This window comes from Lithobates pipiens, unplaced genomic scaffold (genome assembly GCF_037356315.1).
Source record: "Lithobates pipiens isolate NorthernLeopardFrog02 unplaced genomic scaffold, aLitPip1_a1.2 Scaffold_19, whole genome shotgun sequence".
Lineage (NCBI taxonomy): Eukaryota > Metazoa > Chordata > Amphibia > Anura > Ranidae > Lithobates > Lithobates pipiens.
Window position 1 is genome coordinate 83,849,613 of NW_027507764.1, and position 23,757 is coordinate 83,873,369.

Below are 23,757 nucleotides of genomic sequence, written 5' to 3' on the forward strand. Positions count from 1 at the left end.
TTACTAGGTGGTTCACCAGATGAAAATAGAAGAAAGAAAGCCTAAAAAAAGGAAATAAATGCAGCTATCACATCTAATGCCCCGTACACACGATCCGAATATTGTACGAAAACGGTCATCCGAGGAAGCTTTTGTTTACACACGTGACCAGTTGTCATTGACTGACAGCTGATCATGTGGTAAGTGGCTGGGATCGGCCCCTTACTTGGATCGGGGATCACCCGAGTCTCAGTGACTCAGTGATCACAGTGCGCACCCTGCAGGGGGCGCGCGGGGAGCGCGCAACGGGGAGGACGTCATATGACGGCCTCCCGGAAGTTCAGGTCGGCGCTGTAGCCGTCATTCGGCCATAGCGCGGACATCAAGTAGTTAAACGTCAATGGCTGTGTGTTGAGTTATTTTGAGGAGGCAGCAAATTTACACTGTTATACAAGCTGCACACTCACTACTTATATATATTGTAGCAAAGTGTAATTTCTTCAGTGTTGTCACATGAAAAGATAGAATAAAATATTCACAAAAATATGAGGGGTGTACTGACATTTGTGAGATACTGTAGTTGTTTGTCCCAGTCAGTTAATCCCTGCTATATGTCATACGTTGCGGTATGCCCCTCCTTTGCTATACCGCTATATTTATGTGAAATCTGCTTTAGCTCATTAGCCTAGAGAGGCTGTTTAGGATTATCCAATAAAAAAAAGATGCTGGAATCCAAACTGAAATCGAAAGTTAGTCCCATTTTCACAGACTGGTATTTAGATCTAATAAGTGAAGTGAAAAAAAGCCAGGAAAAAAAAAAGAAAAGAAAAGTTATGTGCTGTTACGTAGCGTTTTTCTATGTTTCGAGCTCGGGAGGGTTAAAAATTCGGTGACACGTTAAATCCTCTTGTCAGCTGTGTGGAGATTTGCAGCTACACCTTCTCTAAGAAACCCTCAGAGGGATTAAGTATTTCTGGAAGTTTGAGTTTCACTAAGTAGGCTGCATGCACAATGATGCACTGTTGCGGATTCATAGCTAATCTGCAGGCTGTTCTAGGAAATACCTGTAGGTTCCAAGAGATAACGGTTGCCTTTGTCATGGGAGCTTTGTTCTGACCATTAATCTGCTGCCCATTGCCACCCTAGACAATGGAACCAGGAGGGGGAAATTTATAGCGCAGCATAAGTAAGGGAAGACTATCTACGTTAAAATGACACCAGCTTGACAGTTTACATCGGTCATCGGTATGTTTACCTTTAAAATTTTAATGCCCTGCACATCACAGAGACATGTAAAGGGGAAAGACACTTGCCGCAGCTCGGAGGAAACTGCACGGAGCCTCTCCTGCCTTCCTATAGGTGAGTAGAATGTCTTTGTTTTATCATTGTGACATGAATAGGCTACTATACTACTTGTTATTGCTGATAGAACTGTTATTACTATTCATTTGCTTGGTGCATGTGATAAATGTTGTTAAACTACTATAGGGAAACATATAGGGGCTGATTTACTAAAGGCAAATAGACTGTGCAGTTGCATTCTGAAAGTGCAGTTGCTCCAGAGCTTAGTAAATGAGCATAAGCACTGCTGACTTCCATCATCCAATCATGTGCGAACAAAAATGCTTTTTTATTCCCTTGCATGTGATTGGGTATTCTTTGTGAAGCTTCACCTCATTTCCTAAGCTTTGGAGCAACTGCACTTTGCAAAGTGCACAGCCTATCTGCCTTTAGTAAATCAACCCCATAGAGCAGCTTTTCTCAACCTTTTCAACACAGAGGAACCCTTGAAATAGTTCTCCGGTCTCGGGGAACCCATGCTAAAAATTAGAAATCTACAACTCGTGATACATTAGTGTGATGGTCAGTGAGAGGAATGGTCCTTATGCCCTGTACACACGGTCGGAAATTCTGATGAAAAAAGTCCAATCGGATTATGTTGTCGGAAAATCCGATCGTGTGTGGGCTCTGGCGGACTTTTTCCACTGGAATTTCCGACGGAAAAAGTTTGAGAGCAGGATCTAAAATTTTCCAACAATAAAATCGGATCTGACTTTTTCTGATCGTGTGTAGAGAATTCCGACGCACAAAGTGCCACACATGCTCAGAAAAAATTTGGAGACAAAAGCTATTGGCTACTGGCCTCTACGTAGTCCAGTTGTACGTTTTGGATGTCACCTTGTTCAGAACGATCAGATTTTCCGACAACTTTGTGGGACCGTGTGTATGCAAGACAAGTTTTGGCCAAAATCCCTCGGAAAAAATCTGACCTATTTTGTGGTCAGAATGTCCAACCGTGTGCATGGGGCATTACACTTGTGGTCATTGGGAAGAATTACCATCTTACAGATAGCTAAAAAGAACAATGGTGTCAGTGGGAACTTATCTTAGCACTTGTACACACGGTCGGACATTCCGACGGATAATCCGACCATGTGTGGGCTCCATCGGACTGTTTCCGTTGGAATGTCCGACCAACAAAGTTTTAGCCCCTGTACACACGGTCGGAGATTTCCACAACCAAATCCGTCGGATTTTGCCCGTCGGATTTTGTCCGTCGGATTGTGTCCGAAACTGTTGCATACACACGGTCGTACAAAGTTGGCGAAAAATCCGATCTTTCAGAAGGTGATGACGTAATTTCGTTACGATGGGACTACATTCAGGCTAGTAGCCAATAGCTTTGATGTAGGAATTTGATCTGAGCATGCGTGGCACTTGGTCCGATCAAAATTCTCTACACATGATCGGAGTATGTCCGATCGGCCCAGTTGGTCAGGAAATATTTCCAACATGTTGGAAAATTGGGTCCAACGGAGATTCGGACGGAATCAGTCCGATGCATACCACAAACAGTCGGATTACCCGACGACACGGTCCGATAGGACACATTCCGACGGATTCTCCGACCATGTGTACAAGGCTTTAGAGCTGGGCTATAAAATTTTCCGACAACATGGTCCGATGGGACTTTGTCCTATCGTTTGTAGAGAATTCCGATCTGACAAAGTGCCACGCATGCTCAGATCAAATTCCTAGACCAAAGCTATTGGCTACTAGCCTGAACGTAGTTGCGTCGTAACGAAATAACGTCACCACGTTCTGAACGATCAGATTTTCGGACAACTTTGTCCGACCGTGTGTATGCAACACAAGTTTCGGACAAAATCCGTTGGACAAAATCCGACGGATTTTGTTGTCAGAATGTCCGACCGTGTGTACAAGGGCTAAAAGGCAGAAATTGCCCAATGCTGAAGGAACCCCTAGCAACCTTTGGAGGAACCCTGGTTGAGAATCACTGCCATAGACTGTTCACTTTGCAAGGGAAGTTTAACTTTTCAAATACATTTTCTGCAGAGTTTAGCGAATGAGGTGAAGCTCTGCTGAGTTCCATCATCCAATCATGTGTGAGCAAAAATGTTTTTTTTTTTTTACATTCCTTGCATGTGATTGGGTACTCTTTGAAAAGATAAATTTCACCACATTCACTAAACTCTGTGCAACTTTTCCTACAAAGTGAACAGACTATTTGCCTTTAGTAAATCAACTCTATTGCATACTGTTAAAGTGGGCGTAAACCCACTTTAAAAAACGAAAAACAAAAAAACTAACACCTGCAAGACAAAGGCATAATGAGCTAGTATGCATAGCATACTAGCTCATTATCGAATACTCACCTGAGACCGAAGCCCTCGCTGCAGTGCCTGTACACAGCACCGGTTGGTGACATCACTCCCGGGGGCTAATTTCAGGTATCGCAGATCCGGTGCTGCAACTGGCTGGAGCCGCAATGACGCCATTCCTGCGCATGCATGCGGTAACGGCACACTCACTGAGGCAACGGCACATACATGCCATTGCTTCAGTTTTGTGTCAGTGCACATGTGCCCATGACGTTGGCACATTCAATTACAGGGGATATCTCCTAAACCGTGCAGGTTTAGGAGATATCCTGGGCTGGGTACCTACAGGTAAGCTGTATTATATGCTTACCTGTAGAAAAACGGGCTCTGTAAGGGTTCACAACCACTTTAATTGTATGTGGTTCATACTTGTAATGAGAGTGCTCAGTATTCCTTTTTTATTTCATATGTGTACATTTACATGCAGGCCATAGTGGCCAGCAGATGTGATGGTAACAGAGTTCAGGACAAACTATAACATAGCTCCCAACTGTCCTTCTTTCAGAGGGACTGTCCCTCTTTTGAGACCAAATCCCTCTGTCCATCAGGCAGCCTTGGTTGTCCTATTTTTGGTCTGATGTGTTTATCTCTCTACGAAATGTAATATATTTTACTACCAAAATTGTTATGCTACACTAAACTTTGTATCCAACCTCTATATTACTGAATTTGAAAAGCCAATATAAGGGAAAAATAGATGTCACAAAAGCACTTGTGTGGTTTATCCAATCATTGTCTGCATGTTAGATATTTGTGATCCGTGTAACGGTGGTCATTGCATGGAATGTGTCCTTTACCTGCATACTGAATGCTAAAAGGTGTCCTTCTTTATCATTTCAGAAAGTTGGTAGGTATACTATTACAATAACAAGGGTGCTTATAATAATTTTTGGTTCATACAGTGCTTTGAAAAAGTATTCATACCCCTTGAAATTTCCACATTTTGTCCTGTTACAACCAAAAACGTGAATGTATTTTATTGGGATTTTATGTGATAAACCAACACAAAGTCACACCTACTCCGCTGCTCCACAGACACATCAACCTATATCCTCTCAAGCTGGATTGTGTTACGCCAGCTCATCAGGGGCCCCTGCAAGATCAAAGCATATTCATGTGTTAGGATGGCCCAGTCAAAGTCCAGACCTAAATCCAATTGAGAATCTGTGGCAAGACTTGAAAATTACTGTTTACAGACGCTCTCCATCCAATCTGACAGAGCTTGAGCTATTTTGCAAAGAAGAATGGGAAAAAATGGCACTCTCTAGATGTGCAAAGATGGTAGAGACTTGCAGCTGTAATTGCAGCAAAAGGTAATTCTACAAAGTATCGACTCAGGGGGGCTGAATATGAATGCACGCCACACATGACAAGATGACAAAATGTGCAAAATAACAAGCGGTATGAACACTTTTTCAAGGCACTATATGATTTAGGCCTCTTTCACACTGACGTCCCGTTCAGGCCCGCCTGTCAGTTTTTCAGGCGGACCTGAACGGGTGCTCCATAGAGCTCTATGGAGTGTTGGATGTCAGCGGTGACATGTCCGCTGACATCCGACCCGCTCCGATCCGAAAAAGTGTAACGGAGGAAAAAGCTATTTTTCCATCCGTCTGCAGATCGGATCGGGTGACGACGGGCACTGCGGTCCGTCGTCATCCGATCTCCCATAGGGGAGAGCGGCGCTGTGACAGGTCCGTCCCTGCGCAGTGTGCAGAGACGGAGCTGTCATCTCCCTGCTCAGCGGGGATCGGCGGAGTGATCCCTGCTGAGCAAACGGATATCCATGGGGCGGATCAGAACTGATCCGCCCCGTGTGAAAGGACCCTTAAAGTGATTGTAAAGTCTTATTTTTTTTTATATAAAAATAACAAACATGTTATACTTGCCTGCTCTGTTGCAGTGGATTTGCACAGGGCAGCCCAGATCCTCCTCTTCTCGGTTCCCACTTCAGCACTCCTGGCACCTCCCTCCTGTCACATGCACTTACAGCAAGCAGCTTGTGCTATGGGGGCACCTGAGCCGAGTCACAGCTCCCTGTGCCCATTCAGACACGGAGCTGCAGCCCAACCCTACCCCTTCTCTCTGCTGATTGGCTAGCTGACTTTGATTGACAGCAGCAGGAGCCAATGACGCCAATGCTGTGTCTCAGCCAGAGGAGGGAGAGTCCTAAATGACTGAAAGACTCGTTGACATCCCTGGACAGAGATGCGGCTCAGGTAAGTATTAGGGGGGGGGGTGATGGAGGCTGCTCCACACAGAAGGCTTTTTATCCTAATGCATAAAATGCTTAAAACCTTCTAAAAGCTGACTCCTCCAACTGTGTCCTTCTGGAAGGGATTGGTTAATTCGATGATCCCCTTCTATAAAGCCACATATATATAACAAAAAGAAGGGGCGTTTGGTTTCGGAGATCGGAGATGCAATTTTTTTGGCTCCAGTATATGTGACATTTACAGACCTGGTGATCTGTAGGCCCATCCAGCTACTATACACTTGATATTGGAACTGAATTATACCACTGCATCGCTCCAGTCCGATGGGGCTTCATGGTTGGGAGGGAGACCGTTTTGGGGTTGGTTGGGTGGGGGCAGGGTCTCATTAGATAGTTAGGAGTAATGCCCCATACATACGGTCAGACATTCCGACCACAGAATAGGTCTGATTTTTTCCAACGGATTTTGGCCCAAACTTGTCTTGCATACACACGGTCGCACAAAGTTGTCGGAAAATCCAATCGTTCTGAACGCGGTGACGTAGAACTCGTACATCGGGACTATAAATGAGTAGCCAATAGCTTTCATCTCTTAGTTTATTCTGAGCATGCGTGGCACTTTGTCCGTCGGAATTGTCTACACACGATCGGAATTTATGCGATCGGATTTTGTTGTCAGAAAATTTTAGATCCAACTCTCAAACTGTGGGAAAATCCGATGGAAAAAGTTAGATAGAGACCACACACGTTCGGATTTTCGGACAACATGATCCGATCGCGCATTTTCCGTCAGAAAATCCAACCGTGTCTATGGGGCATAAGTGGTTTTGTTACACGCCCCTGTGTGGCCGATTTACGGCGATTTCTATTGTAGTCGCCAAATGTGGCTATGTTTAAAGGTGTAAAACCCAATAAAAAGAATAATAAAAAAAAAAAGATATAGCAACCTTATGACTTTAAGGGCTTATTTACTCCAGAACATAGTGCGGGAAACTCCCGTTTCGTGGTCATTTACTGCACCACGTTCCAAACGCACTGGGTGTGAGATCTGCTACAAGTGTCAATATAATCCTAATGACACCCCCAAACAGCACAGTGCGTTTGCCTGCAGTGGATTGCATGATTCCGCAGTACCATTTTCTAACTTCAAATCAGGTGCAAGACAAATAAAAAACAGCACTTTTGCTTGCACATGATTGGATGATAGAAAATTGACACTTTAACATTTACTAAGCTCTGGGGAAAATGAGTGCAACTACATTTGTAAAGTGCATAGTTTATTTGCCTTTAGTAATTCAACTCCAAAGTGTTCACGCAGGTTGAACCATGCTTGCCTTCTGCAGCCAGCTCGCTACTGATAATCGCTAAATTTGGTATAATAGATGCCACATTGGCATATTCCAAAATGCTTCTTTATTAATTCATAAATGAGAGGTACGCATGAGATTAATAGAAAGCTCCAATGCATACGGGCGCTTACTCAAAGAATCCTATTGGGTCAGAGATCTCCATTCATCTCATATGTACCCCTCTTTTATGAATGAAAGTTAGTGTAAACACTTTCGTATACCTAGTGAAGTGACCAGCCTCAGGTGATATACAGAGATTTTAAACAGATCCTCCTACAGTTGAACCTGTCTATCTGCAGTATTCTCTTCTCTACATCCGTTCAAAGACAAGAACTTGGTCTTTGAGAATTCAGCGAAAAAGGGGGGGGGGCTGAAATGATACTTTAGAGCTCAGTGAGGAGAGCTCTGAGAGCTGATTGGAGGGAAGAGACACACCCCCTTCACACAGCACACAGAAACAGAGCTGAGGCTGTCAATCATCTGGAGCTCCCTCCCCTGTCACCTTTTTTTCTCTCGGTGTCAGGAAAGCTTTTCAGAAGTGACTTATGCTGATAGTAGAAGAATAAAGCAGCAAACAGAAATTACACTTATGCTGCGTACACACGTTCGAATTGTCCGGCGGAATTGGTCCGGCAAACAATCCGGCAAACAATCTGCCGGACTTTATAACGAACGGACTTGGCCACACACGGACGCTCCGAATGTCCGGCGATTTCTAACGCGATGACGTACAGCACGTACGACGGGACTAAAAAAGGAAGTTCAATAGCCAGTAACCAATAGCTTCCTTCTCGTACTTGCTTCAGAGCATGTGTCATTCTTAGTCCGCCGGACTAGCACACCGACGAACGGAATGGCCGCTGAAAGCCAAGTCCGGCGGACAAATTTTGAGTCAAAACTACTTTCTAAGTCCGCCGGACTTTACGATGAAAAAGTCCGCTGGAGCCCACACATCGAATTGTCTGGCGTACTGTGGTCCGGCGGACTTCGATCTTCAATTCGATCGTGTGTACGCGGCATTAGTACACTTAATTGAGACAAACACACACTATAGAGCGATATGCATTGTTCATATTTCATGTCTGAGGTTTACAACCACTTCAAAAAAGAACTCAGACGTGTCCCTTGTGTTGGTGCCAACTGTCATGGTTGGTGTAATCCTCTGTCCTCTGCCCCCTCCCATATCCAACAGCTGTAATCTTCTAGGGAGGGGGTAATATGAGCATTGGCCCTGTCACGGGCATTGTTAAAGTGATTGTAAACAATCACCTTATAAAACAACCCCATCAGTTTAAAATATAAATGAAAAGCAAAACATTTTTGTATAGATATAAAAAAAAACATTATAAATACCGTTTTCCTTTTTTTTTTTTTTTATGAATGGTCACATTCCCTCTGTTCTCAGCTGCATGAGAGCTGGGGGGAGGAGAAGCAGCAGGCAGCACTGGCTATGGTGTTCTCCTCTGCTTAGTGTGTTCAGTTTTTAATAGAAAAGCTGAGGGACTGGCAGGAACATCAGGGGTTTTACACAAAGGAAGCAATACAAGGAGAACAGGATACTTTCTCATACAAGTACAGTGCCTTGAAAAAGTATTCATACCCCTTGATATTTTCCACATTTTGTCATGTTACAACCAAACTAAATGTATTTTATTTTGATTTTATGTGATAGACCAACACAAAGTGGCACATAATTGTGAAGTGGAAGTGAAAGTGAAAAATACTTGACTGAGGGACCTGCAGAATGCAGAGGCTACGATTATCTATAAATCATTAAACACTTGACCAATCCCCCCTTCCAAAATGACCAGGCGACACATTTTATTTGGAGTCAAATGGTCATAACAGCCTTTTATTACAAACCATTAAATACAACATTCAAAAGAAAACAAGTTTAACCACTTCAGCACCGGAAGAATTGGCTGCTCAATGACCAGGCCATTTTTTTTAGATATGGCACTGTGGCTTTAACTGACAATTGCGCGGTCGTGCGATGATGTACCCAAACAAAATTGATGTCCTTTTTTTCCCACAAATAGAACTTTCTTTTGGTGCTATTTGATCATCTCTGCAGTTTTTATTTTTTGCGCTATAAACAATAAAAGAGCGACAGTTTTAAAAAAACACAATATTTTGTACTTTTTGCTGTAGCCCCATTTTTTTTATATATTTGGTAATAAAAATTGCAAAAAGCATAAATTGATTAGTTTGCACAAAAGTTATAGCATCTACAAAATAGGGGATAGATTTATGGCATTTTTATTATTATTATAATTTTTTTTTATAATAATGGTGGCGATTTGTGATTTTTATTGGGACTGCGACATTATGGCAGACATATTAGACACGTTTAACACATTTTAGGGACCATTGGCATTTATACAGCGATCAGTACTATAAAAAATTCACTGATTACTGTGTAAATGTCACTGGCAGGGAAGGGGTCAACACTAGGGGGCGATCATGGTGTTCCAACTGTGGGGGATGGAACTGACTATAGGAGATGAGAGATCGTGCTTCCCAGCTCGTAGGAACTCACAATCTCTCTCTCCTCTCCTCACAGACCTGGGATGTGTATGTTTACACACACACGTCCATGTTCGGCCTCTCGTGCCCACGATCGCTCGAGCGGCGGCACGCATGCACCTGCTATCCGCTTAAAGGGACCGATGTACAGCTACGACGGTTCGCAGGATCGTGCCGACCTTCCGCCCTATAATGACGTTTGGCAAGTAGTTAATGCATATAATACAGTCAATGCATAAAAAATAAACCAACCTCAGCTTATGCTCGGTCTAAGGTCTTTGAAGGCCTATATACTCACAATTAACCGTTGTATCTGCCACCCAATCAAAGGTCCCCAGCCGTAAATACACCAGTTCAGGGACAATTAACCATTTACATACTACAAAATACAACTAAATTAATAATCCGATGTTACCACCATATTGTTAAGAAGGGACACATATACCTCAGATGGGCCCAACCCACAATTTTACACAATTATTTATGAGCACTGCCTTCAAAGACCCAATAGACCCCTTGCCACAGCACACGAGCGTGACACCTTATGCGCGTGTTGCCCCCGAAACCGGAATACTCTCCTGCAATCCCAGATGATAAATCAATGCCGATGGCATTCAGATGCACACCATTTCTTTTCAGATATCACCAGGTCTCATCCTCCAGCTCTCAATGACATACAATTTGCTACCTCCTAGTTCACCTTTGCGGACCACACAACTTAGACAGACCCAACAAAGAGCAAACTTATAGTTAAACTTAAAGCTATAATACATAAGGGCGCACATATATCTAAAACCTGACTGATTCCCACCGCTCAAAGTGCTGAATGACCTGGTCATTAAGTCCACATCGGACCGCCTCCATTGCTGCCCCAATCCAAAAGTAATGAGAAGAACAGTTGTCTGCACTCCAAACAGCAAACAACAGGCATTTCCTAAACACTGTCCTAAACTGGAAACAAGGCATTGCTGTTCCTTCTGCATGCATAAAGAAAACTCCTGGATGATTCGGCCAAAAACTTGAAAAAATCCCCACAGCCCAGACAGGGCAAACTGGAGAAGAGGGAACCACAACAACCCAATCCAGGAACCCCTCCTCGACTGATCAGTGTTAGATTTTCTTAACAGAATACCCAATGTAGTGTCCTGTAACCACACATCCTGTACGCTCAAACCACCCTTACCACATTTGTTACCCACCTGTAAAGCCCCCCCAAAATAGGCCAGCACAAAGACGGCCCAGAACAAGGCAACCTCATAGGAGGAAGAACCACACATACATCATTGTCCTTACAAGAACAACCCAATCCTGATTCACCAGATCGCTCCATTCCTGACACACTCTGCAGTATGAGGAGAAAGTTGACGCACATACTGAATGACGAATTGAGAACTTGAAAGCGGCAATACAATGCTCCACAGCTGCTTGGGGCATGGAATTCCATGCTGCTTCCAGTGCCAACTGACAGAATCTGTCCCACTGGAAATGAGACAAAGCATCAGCCAAGAGTTATCAACTCCTGGAACACACACAATTCCATGGATAATACAATGGGAAAACAGTCCCAGAACAGCCGAATTGCGCACTAAACCAACCAACTCTCAGCACTTCAATGGCCCTGACAGTAAGTTCCATAACTAGTAGTGCCCTCCACATCAGTGAACAGTTCTAGATCAAAATTGGAAATCACCTGCTCCAGCCAAAGAGAGAGACCATTGTAAAAATCATCATCTAAGTCACGGATGACTGAATTAAGCCTCCCAAACCTCCCATTCCTAAAAGGAACTAAACATTTCGAACAACAAACAAGAAATAGCACAGCCCATTGGTAAACATATATCATCAAAATTCTGTCCTTGCCATTTGCACCCCAGCAGATGGCAACAACTAGGATGTACCGGCAACCAACAAAAGGCCGCCTCAATGTCAGTTTTGACCAACAACATACCTTTACCATACCAAGGAACCTACGACACTGCCATAGCAAAGAAGTATAAGACACCATGCAAAGCTCTGAATCAATGGTATCATTCACTGAAAACCCTTTAGGATGTAAGAATTGATGAATGAGGTGTAACTTATTCAGTTAATTTTTGGGTGATAATACCCAAAGGGGAAATACTGGCGGTGAATCAAAAGGGGCCAGCCATGCGACCCAAAGCAACTACTTTGAACACCTAAGCGTGGCTTGCGAGGAGTCACAGTAGTGGAAGAGTTCCCAACAGCCCAGGTAGGGCGTGGAGGCGGAGAGACAGCACCTACAGTTGAAGTATCAAGGAACATTGCTGTAAGTGCATTGCATTTGGCACAAAAGTGGTAAATTCCCTAGATATAATCAATAAACAATTACATATTTGATAGAGAGCAAACTAAATGTAGAATTTGTACTAATCAGATAAAGCCTATAAAATAAAATAAAAATAAATATGGTAAAATAAGTGGCTGTACACTTCTAGTGGGTTGCGTGTGGTTGCAAAGTGATAATGAGGATAAATAGGTGTGCGTGTGAAATGTGTGTGAGTTGTGTATGAAAATAAGGGGATGCGTAAAAAAGTATGTGACAGGGAGAGAAAAGAATATATAGATGAATAAACAAGTGAAGTACTGGAAGGTGAAAGGATGAATTGTTAGAATGCACAATGACCAGTGAAAGGCATGGTGAGATATGTGAACAGACCAAGAATAGGACAAACACAGCAAAACCAAGCCCCAAAGCAAAACAAAATGAGACAATATTATCCAAAGCCGAGTAGGAATGGGACTAGAAAAAATAAATAAAAAGGGGTGAAATTTAGATTTACAGTTGGAAATGATAAACAATGAACATGATAGTGGTGTATGTGTATTGGTCTTCAAAAATAGTGAAAAAGTGAGTATAAACCAACTCTACCTTCAATAATTCGAGATAAAAAGGATTTTCAACATTGGAAAGAAATTCTCAATGTAAGAGTACTATGGGCAAATGAAGCCAACAGTCTATAATATAAAAATATATAGAAAGACTTTGTGAAAATATAATCAGGTAACATGAGAGGGACCCCAGTGCAAACCGTGCACAGAGGGGGTCCAACCTGTCACCACACTATGATATTTTTTACCTGTCTGCAGATTGCTCTCAAATATGGCCGTCCCAGTGCAGCGCTGGGGATCAACTAACGATCCCTTGAGTATTCCGTCATTATATATTGTGGGCACTTAGCAGTGATTGTTATACAAGTAAAGCCGCGCCTATGGAATAGGTCTTGATCAGCAGGAGTATGTATAGGTATTGATTTATACCTGTGCCCTTGTGTTCTATATAGTTTTTTATTGGTTACAATTCTTCTATCTAATTTTTGTCTTATTAAAAGATTAAGTATAAGCTTTCTTTATTTTATGAGGTTGCTGCCACCCTAATATGCGAAGGCTGCACTAAACAACCTGCATTAATGGAATGATTCTTGATTAAAGGTTATTGGCGCTACCTCCACCCAGTTAATTCCAATAACACTCTTTGCTTAACCAAACCTTTTATGTCTATCTATCACCTTAACGTGTCCCCAGAGACTATGTGCATTAAACCCGTATTCCGTATTTTATCTCAACAACACCCCATATATCCAACACCTAATACTTAAGGCAAAAACTGATTGCACCCCACTTTATATCACCTAAGTGAAATAGTGCCACTATAGTTTCATTAATATTTAAGAATCTCCAATCAAAAAGATATACATACAAGAAATAAAAATAAAAATAAAATAAAATAAAATAAAAAGTGATTGGTAGAGGCCTCTGCCGTAGAAAAACCTAACTTCAAACAAAAAGCCAAAAAATACAGAAAAAAACACAGAAAAAAAGGGGGAGAAAAGAACCCCCAACAGTTTTAGTGTTTACCAGTGCCAAACCTCTTCCTAATTGGGGAAGAAAACTATCATATACATTCTTTGTGCTAGTTATTACATATTAAATACACCAAATCTCCTTATATTAATAAGTGTAAAAGGAGGAAGCACAAGGTTTCCTCATGCAATAATATCCAAAAAATTTTTTTTTTATACAGTAAACAAAAAATCAAAAAAGACAAAATATGTGAAAAGTCCAGTTATATCCAGTGGTCTATACACCAATCCACGAGCATGTGAGAGTGTGAAAGGGTCACGTGAGCCCAATATATGTCAAAAATAAGCAGTATAAATATCAGTCCACATTGAGTCTTCTATAACCGTATCAATGCAATTACGCCTCTTCAGAATACAGGAAAGGTGACTTTCGTGAGATTGCCTGCGCTTTATTAGTGACTTTCGTGCTCGTTCCCCCTCAAGGATCCCCACTCACCAGATCCATTCACCCCCTAGGGGGTTAAACGCCTGTAATCTGTATCCTGTTTGTCCGAAGATTCCACCATCCAGTTATATCTCCAATAGGTCCTTCTCAAGGTCTTTTAAAGAGATGCAGGTAAGTCCTTATATCCAATAATGATTTCCTCAAATAGAAGAAAATACCCTCATGGTGTAGTATTTTTGATTATAGTTGGGAAAGAAGGGAGAACAATCTGATATTCTTCTTTAAAAAGCAGGTATTTTTAGTTATGTAGAAATTTTAGGAGGCTAATTTCCACTTAAAAATATTTTATTACAAAAAATATTTTATTACAAAAAAACTTTATACAACACTCTGTGCAGAAAAAAAGGGGTTTTTTTATGCAAGATGCAGTCTAACAGTCCATGCATCAGCATACACCGTATATAACTTGTGTTATACGGCTCAAAAAGATGTAATGTAACAACCCTTTTTCAGCAAAAAAAGAGACAATATAAAATATAAAAGATAAATAAAAAGTAAAAAGAACAGATGCAATATAAAGCACTGATTCCGGAATACAAAAAAGGATTTTCTTTATATATGTACCAAAAGTTCACCAATTATGAAAAAAATAAATAAATAAAAATCAAAAATGAAAAACCAGAATCTCCTACGGTCCTTTACATGAGTCTGCAGAGTATCTGCACTTAATCCCAAAGAGCCCTATTCCCCCAGTGCTACAGTCCCCTTACTACAGTGGGGTTAAATGATGGTCTCCTCTGGGGGCCGTTTATCAGGCTTAGTTTGGGTTAGGAATGGAGCTCCGTAGGTTAAAAAAACCCGAAAAGAAAAAAACGTTTTAACCTACGGAGCTCCATTCCTAACCCAAACTAAGCCTGATAAACGGCCCCCAGAGGAGACCATCATTTAACCCCACTGTAGTAAGGGGACTGTAGCACTGGGGGAATAGGGCTCTTGGGGATTAAGTGCAGATACTCTGCAGACTCATGTAAAGGACCGTAGGAGATTCTGGTTTTTCATTTTTGATTTTTATTTATTTATTTTTTTCATAATTGGTGAACTTTTGGTACATATATAAAGAAAATCCTTTTTTGTATTCCGGAATCAGTGCTTTATATTGCATCTGTTCTTTTTACTTTTTATTTATCTTTTATATTTTATATTGTCTCTTTTTTTGCTGAAAAAGGGTTGTTACATTACATCTTTTTGAGCCGTATAACACAAGTTATATACGGTGTATGCTGATGCATGGACTGTTAGACTGCATCTTGCATAAAAAAACCCCTTTTTTTCTGCACAGAGTGTTGTATAAAGTTTTTTTGTAATAAAATATTTTTTGTAATAAAATATTTTTAAGTGGAAATTAGCCTCCTAAAATTTCTACATAACTAAAAATACCTGCTTTTTAAAGAAGAATATCAGATTGTTCTCCCTTCTTTCCCAACTATAATCAAAAATACTACACCATGAGGGTATTTTCTTCTATTTGAGGAAATCATTATTGGATATAAGGACTTACCTGCATCTCTTTAAAAGACCTTGAGAAGGACCTATTGGAGATATAACTGGATGGTGGAATCTTCGGACAAACAGGATACAGATTACAGGCGTTTAACCCCCTAGGGGGTGAATGGATCTGGTGAGTGGGGATCCTTGAGGGGGAACGAGCACGAAAGTCACTAATAAAGCGCAGGCAATCTCACGAAAGTCACCTTTCCTGTATTCTGAAGAGGCATAATTGCATTGATACGGTTATAGAAGACTCAATGTGGACTGATATTTATACTGCTTATTTTTGACATATATTGGGCTCACGTGACCCTTTCACACTCTCACATGCTCGTGGATTGGTGTATAGACCACTGGATATAACTGGACTTTTCACATATTTTGTCTTTTTTGATTTTTTGTTTACTGTATAAAAAATTTTTTTTGGGATATTATTGCATGAGGAAACCTTGTGCTTCCTCCTTTTACACTTATTAATATAAGGAGATTTGGTGTATTTAATATGTAATAACTAGCACAAAGAATGTATATGATAGTTTTCTTCCCCAATTAGGAAGAGGTTTGGCACTGGTAAACACTAAAACTGTTGGGGGTTCTTTTCTCCCCCTTTTTTTCTGTGTTTTTTTCTGTATTTTTTGGCTTTTTGTTTGAAGTTAGGTTTTTCTACGGCAGAGGCCTCTACCAATCACTTTTTATTTTATTTTATTTTATTTTTATTTTTATTTCTTGTATGTATATCTTTTTGATTGGAGATTCTTAAATATTAATGAAACTATAGTGGCACTATTTCACTTAGGTGATATAAAGTGGGGTGCAATCAGTTTTTGCCTTGAGTATTAGGTGTTGGATATATGGGGTGTTGTTGAGATAAAATACGGAATACGGGTTTAATGCACATAGTCTCTGGGGACATGTTAAGGTGATAGATAGACATAAAAGGTTTGGTTAAGCAAAGAGTGTTATTGGAATTAACTGGGTGGAGGTAGCGCCAATAACCTTTAATCAAGAATCATTCACTTAGCAGTGATTGCCTACCTTGACAAATCGCGGCACTGAGACTCTGCTCCACATCCCACCCATGGCGGGGATGTTACAGCAATGGCGGCATCCCATGTGTGGCTCCCCCGGCGTTCCGAAGATAGAGGACCCGGTGCAACCGTCACTTCCACCACAAATGCGGGACGTCACGTGCACGTGTGAGATGTTGCACACGCGTGGACGTTTTCTACATACTCACCTTTCCATAGATGCTCCTTCACTTCCGGTTTTAGATGCGCACCCAAAGGCACTTCAAAACACACCATACACATCACATTTTTGCAACATTTGTCAGATGTACCCCATCAACCCCGGCAACTCCTTTGTCAGCCACATTGCCGTCTGAAGCCTTAACGGCTGTAGTTACCGTAGACGCCGCTAGCCGTTGACCAGAGGAATCCGATGGTCCCACACCCGATCCCTGCTAAGCTGTCAACTAAGCCCCCAGAATGCCCCCTTGAATAGAGAGAGAATAAGAACAAGAAAGAGGACATGAAATAAATGGCTCACCTGGCTGCCTCTGTCCCTCAGGATATCCAGCCGCAGATTCGGATCCCCGTGCAATGGGCAGGAGTTCACCATCTTCAGAGCCGCTGAGCACCCCTTCAGACCGGCTCTGTTCACCAAACCGTGCTGTCGCTCTCTCACCTCAGCAGGCTTCAGGGTGCAGTTGCCGGCCCCAGAGTCTGGCAGGTGCTCGCTGATGATGTCTGCAGCAGCCGCTGCCACGTCAGAACACCCGGGCACTCCCTCTCCTACTGCCACGCTGGACACTGTGAGGGGTGGAGGAAGCTCACCAGCCGACAACTGGCTACTTCTATCTGTGGGTGCACGCTCTGCGATGCATAGACACGGGGAAAGCTGCCACCCGCCTCTCCTGTTACTGTCCGGCACTTGCCACTCTTCCACTCCCATGCTGGGTTACATTAGACACAGGCAGGGAGCCTGCATAGCCAGCCGCACCATCCACACTGCGAAGTTTTGAGGGCAGAAGAGTGGATGCCAGGTGAAAACACACCTGTTCTGGGTTTGCTGTAGACAACGATTCCTCCCGACTCACACACCAGGGGAAGCAGGCATGTGCTTGGCTGGTGGGATCAGAAGGTCCTTTGAGGGGCTCCCAGACTCGGGAATGAAGCACTCAGAAGGCCTAGACCTCCTAGCACATGGGTGACTAGAAGAGGGCCCAGAAAGGGTGAGCTGTGACATGATCCCCCCTGTTAGCAGAGTATGGAAATCATACTAGAAGCTTGTTGTATGCAGTAATACGGCTTTACTTTCTTGGAAAAATATCAATGCATGTCTTTACAGAATGGAGAAACATGAACACAGGAACAAGAAGCATCCAAGTACATAGAGAGGGTATAGACAAACATCCTGTTATATCATAGATAACATAACTATACATTATAAAACTACAGCGCCACCTGCTGCTTAGACAGACATAATGCCTATGCAGTATATAGTCAGTTTATAAGCAACTTTGCTGTTGTACTTTTCCAACCCCCTCTCCTCTCTACCCACTACAGGACACACCCTCTGCCTCGAACTCTTCAATCTGCTAAGCAGCCTGCATCATATTAAATTCACCCCCTAATACTCCGCCTCTTCTGCAGGCCCCAGTCATGGTGGCCCTTTTAGTTTCACTCAGCTCCAGGCCATGTACTTGTTGTGGGGATGCTTTTCTTCAGCAGGGACAGGGAAGCTGGTCAGAGTTGATGTGTTGACCCCGCCCCATGCAGCCTGTATGCTTGGAACAGAGCGGCTGTATTGAGAGCAGTGATCAGAGTGGGAGTCTAAGTGGAGCTCCCGGCCATGCTCTCCCTATACTGGCTGGGGAATACCGCAGTCCAGGGGCGGGACCGGGAGCTCCACTGATGCTCTAACCCTGCCCCATGAAGCCTGTATGCTCAGTGTGGAGCAGTTGAAATGAGAGCAGAGAGTGGAAGCCCCGCCCCCGGAACCTCTGAATGCATGTAGTGAGCTTGGCTGGCTAGATATGTCCTAACACTCATAAAATGCCTGACTGCTGAAACCCTGAGCTGTGTTAATCAACTGTAAAGCTGTGCATTGCTGAAAGTTCTCTGATGGTCTCCTGTAGCATGTCTGCAATCTCTGATTGTCTCCTTTAGTGTGTCTGCAGTCTCTGATTGTCTACTGTAGCATGTCTGCAGTCTGTCTCCTGTGGCATGTCCTCAGTTGCTGATTGCCTCCTGAAGCATGTCCTTAGTCTCTGATTGTCTCTTGTAGCATGTTCGCAGTCGCTGATTGTCTCCTGTAGCATGTCCGCAGTCTCTGATTGTCTCCTCTAGTATGTCCACAGTCTCTGATTGTTTCCTGTAGCATGTCTGCAGTATCTGATTATCTCCTGTAGCATGTCTTTAGTCTCTGATTGCCTCCTGTAGCATGTTCTTAGCCTTTGATTGCCTCCTGTAGCATGTTCTTAGCCTTTGATTGTCTTCTGTAGTATATCCGCAGTCTCTGATTGTCCCCTGTAGCACGTCCGCAGTCACTGATTGTTTCCTCCAGCATGTCCGCAGGCTCTGATTATCTCCTGTAACATGTTCAAAGTCTCTGATTGTCTTCTGTAGCATGTCCGCAGTCATCTCTGATTGTCCCCTGTAGCATGTCCGCAGTCATCTCTGATTGTCCCCTTTAGCATGTCCGCAGTTGCTGATTGTCTCCTGTTGCATGTCCGCAGTCTCAGATTGTCTCCTGTAGCATGTCTTCAGTCTCTGATTGTCTCCTGTAGCATGTCCGCAGTCTTAGATTTGTCTCTTGTAGCATGTCTGCAGTCTCAGATTTGTCTCCTGCAGTATGTCCGCATTCTCTGACCCTCTCCTGCAGTATGTTTGCAGTACCTGATGCTCTCCTGCAGTATGTTTGCACTCTCTGACCCTCTCCTCTAATATGTGTATTACTGTGCCACTTTCCTTGCTCAATTATTTGGGATTGCTCCACTGCTCAGTGAGTAGTAATGATGTGCATCAACCTGTAGAAACCAGTCAGTGAACAGTAGTGATCTGCTGTAATCTCTAGCAACCAATCAGTAAGTGGTAATGATGTGCTGTAACCCCTAGCAACCAATCACTGAGCGCTAATAATGTGGTAACCTCTAGCAATCAATCGGCAAGCAGAAATTATGTGTTGTAACCTCTAGCAACCAGCCAGTGAGTCTTAAGGATAGGCTGTAACCTCTGGCAACCAATTGCAATCACTGCGTGATCTGCTGCAGTAAACTGATTTGGTGTCTACCTGCTATTTTTTGTATGTCTCAGAATGGGGGCGGGGCCCAATCAATATTAAAAACGGCCCTGATGCCGCAGTCCACAGCTATTTACATATTAATGCAATCACTATTTAAATATCAATACCGGTAATTTACATATAAACACAGGGTCTGCAGGTGAGTCATCTGTACATGACAATAGGGCAGAGCTGGGCAGCATTAGTAACAGAACTTTACACTGAGATATCGGGAAACAGCACATGACTAAAACTTCAAAAGACAAGGGAATTTAAACTGGGATAGTTGGCAAGTATGAGGAAGCTTCTTTGGGCCCCACAACAATGATGGGGCCCAGGGCAGCTGCCCCCTTTGCCCTGCCTTAAAGACAGCCCTGACTGCAACTCCTGTCTGCCATTGCAGCAGATGGACTTCTCAGTGGAACATAAGCGCAGTCACCATTGATCACCAGCAGTGAGGTAAGTAACTCCGTTAAAATAAACTGAGTTACTTAACGCAGTTACTTTAGAGGGTAATGAGTAATCTAACTGATTACTCTTCCCCTCGTGGTAACTCAGTTCCCATTACTTGGGCAGGGTACCACAATTACATCTACCACCCGGGAGGCCCGCCATGGCCATTCGTTCCACCACGGGGAGGGGGGCTTTTGCCCGCTGAGCTGAGAAGAGGTTGAGACTCAGAGAGACTGTCTGGACCGCCCCATCCCGCCCAGCCTATCCAGAGAGAGAATGTAGGGAGGCATGGCAGACACTGAAAAGTGTAGTCAGCTGACCAGCTGACACCAATCGAGTGAAGGGGAGGGTCTCTCTCTCTCCCCATGAGGAAAGGCATCCCTTGAGGCATTCAAGTAAGTGACTGTCTGACGATTCAAATTGCAGTGCAACCGATCCATCCCAAGTCCTCCACCACCTCTGCTTCTTGCTGATCCCATCCTTACCCACCCACCATCACTTCTACATACGGTAGGGATGAGATCAGTGGTGGTGGGGGAAGGGCTCAGTAAGAGGCAAAGGTGGTGGTGGGAGAGGATGGCACCACCACCGCTGCCACCCCCCTAAGCACCACCGCTGCCTGCCACCCCCCCAAGTACACCACCGCTGCCACCTCCCCAAGTACCACCGCTGCCACCCCCCCAAGTACTGTATACCACCACCACTGCCACCCCCCCCAAGTACACCACCACCACTGCCTCCCCTCAAGTACCACCGCTGTCACCCCTCAAGTACCACCGCTGTCACCCCCTCAAGTAACACCACTGCCACCCCTGTCACAGTTACTTTGCTGAGTAACTAATTACTTTTCCAATGTAGTAACCAAGTTACTAACGCAGTTACTTTTTGGGAGAAGTAATTTGTAACTTAACTAATTACTTTTTTAAAGTAAGATGACCAACACTGATCACCAGTACATTGAAACTTTCACCAGCACTGTAACCGAAAGTCCGTAGCTTGGTGTTGACATAGAATTGAAGGAAGAGTCTGCTGAAGCCTGGCATTGCATCTGTGATCCACAGTTTGTGGTTGAAAGGTTCACAGGCTCATTTAAAAAAAGAAAAAATAGAAAAAATAAACAGTAAGGCACTAGATATCACCAGGGTACCACATCCCTTGTTTTGAAACATCAAATACAACACAACTAAATGGGATTTTGAAGGTACCTTGTACAGACACCACTGTTTTAGAGTTAAAAGCTTCATATTTTATTATTTAACAATATAAAACACCATTAACCACTTCACCTCTGGAAGATTTACCACTCTTCGTGACCAGGACTTTTTTTTGTACGTTACTTCAACTGACAATTGTGCAGGTCTTGCAACACTGTACCCAAATAAAATTGATGTCCTTTTTTTCCCACAAATAGAGCTTTCTTTTGGTGGTATTTGATCACCTCTGAGTTTTTATTTTTTGCGCTATAAACAAAGGACGAACAAATTTGAAAAAAAAACGATAATTTTTACTTTCTGCTCTAAAACACATTCACTAAAAAATGTAAACAATCTGATTTCTTTATTAATGTGGGTCAATATGTATTCTGCTACAAATTTTTGGTAAAAAAAAATCCCAATAAGCGTATATGGATTAGTTTGCGCAAAAGTTATAGCGTCTACAAACGATGGGATATTTTTAATTTTTTTTTATTTTTACTAGTAATGGTGATCAGCGACTTAGCAGGACTGTGAAATTGTGGCAGACAAATCGGACACCTAACTGACACTTTTGACACTTTTGAGGCCCAGTGACATTATTACAGTGATCAGTGCTAAAAATATGTACTAATGACACTGGATGGGAAGTGGTTAACATCAGGGGCGATTAGAGGGTTAACAGTGGGCCTAGCTAATGTTTCAGTGTATTAGGAGAGGTGCTTTTACTAGTGGAAGGCATAGATCGGTGTTCCTGCTTTACAGGAACAGGGTATCCATGTCTTTTGTGCTGACAGAATGACAATCTTTCTTGTCTACATAGGCAGACTAGCATTCTGTCAGTGTAACGAATGATCAGTGGGTGCCGGTATACATCGGGTCCAAGGGACCCACTGTGTAAAATCACAACAGGAGAGCACTAGTGGTGGCGCACACTCACGCCCAAAACCTGGCAGTACAGAATCACATATTTATATGTGATTCTGCACAGCATGGCCGCCTTGTGGCAGTAAATCTGCTATGGGGCGGTCAGGACGTGGTTAAAAGGATATTTGTACAATGGTAGTTTTTCAAACTTTTTTAGCTTCTGGTAGATACTAGAACTAAACACCAAAACTTTTTTTTTTTTTATTTTGGACAGAGCGGAGAGGGATTAGAACAACTGTCAGGTTTTTATTGGTGTCTGTGTCCTATTAGGGAAATTCACCCTCTTTATTTGTCCTGTGTACTGTTATGCCGCGTACACACGACCGGGCTTTCCGGCAGACTAGGTCCGACAGTATCAGTCCGTCGGACAATCTGATTGTGTGTGGGCTAGTCTGATTATTTTTCGGGAAAAAAATGTGACGGACCTAGAAATAGAACATTCAAATCTATCCGACGGACTAATAATTGGGAAAACCGTTCATTTGTGTGCTAGTCCGACAGACCAAATACGACGCAAGGACAGTTATTGGCTACTGGCTATTGAACTTCCTTGTTTAGTCCCGTTTACGTCATCATGTTCAAAATGAACAGACTTTCGAACGGACTTAGTCCGTTCATGTGTGGCCAAGTCCGTTTGTTTGGAAAGTCAGTCGGACCTCCGCCGAAAGTCCATTGGGAAGACCGTCGGACCCAGTCCGTTGAAAGGTCCGGTCATGTGTACGAGACATTAGAAAGAAAATCCCAAATTTTAGGTTGTCCCCAAAGCAGGAAGAGTAGGGGGAATCTGCCAATGGGGATACTAGTTCTGGTGATACTTCCTCTTTAGAGGAATTTAGTCTCACTTCCTGTTTTGGCTATGGGACAGGAAGTGAAGGGAAATGTTCCCAATGGGACACAGATGCAAAACAAAAACTGAGAGGGGTTAAAACCCCGTTACGCTATCCAAAATGTGAAAAAGTGTTGCCTTTGCTTCTACTTTAATTTTGCAAATCTTTCTAAAGTATCATAATGTGTTTCCAGGCACTGTTTATAGTAGCAGTCATAAAGCATTTCGTTGTAAATCCATGGCAGTACTTTGTAAATGTACAAGACTGCCACACCAAGACGGGTACACAAGTCATTGGTGTATAAATCGAGGCAAGCTGCTTGATAAATGTCCCCTTCTGGATTTATATCCAACAGGTAAATTCATTTATTTATACAGTTTTGTGGCAGCATGCAACTCTGAATAGCTGACTGAAATTTGTCTAATATTTGAATTTTGATGTATGCCTTCATTATTTTCTCTTCACTAAATGTCTCGTACAGCACAAAAATAGCCACAAGTCGATTTT

General features: G+C 42.9%; 1 protein-coding gene across 3 annotated transcripts in view; it reads left to right on the forward strand.

Moving 5' to 3' along the window:
- Nucleotides 1-943: 943 nt before the first annotated feature.
- MYO3A (myosin IIIA) overlaps nt 944-23,757 on the forward strand; it is a 312,814-nt gene continuing 290,000 nt past the window's right edge. For 2 of the 3 annotated variants that reach the window (XM_077490992.1, XM_077490991.1), the window contains exon 1: nt 945-1,338. The gene's annotated coding sequence lies outside the window, so the exon portion shown is untranslated. Of the gene's footprint in view, nt 1,339-23,757 lie in introns of all 3 variants that reach the window. The other variant, XM_077490990.1, reaches the window with a different exon arrangement.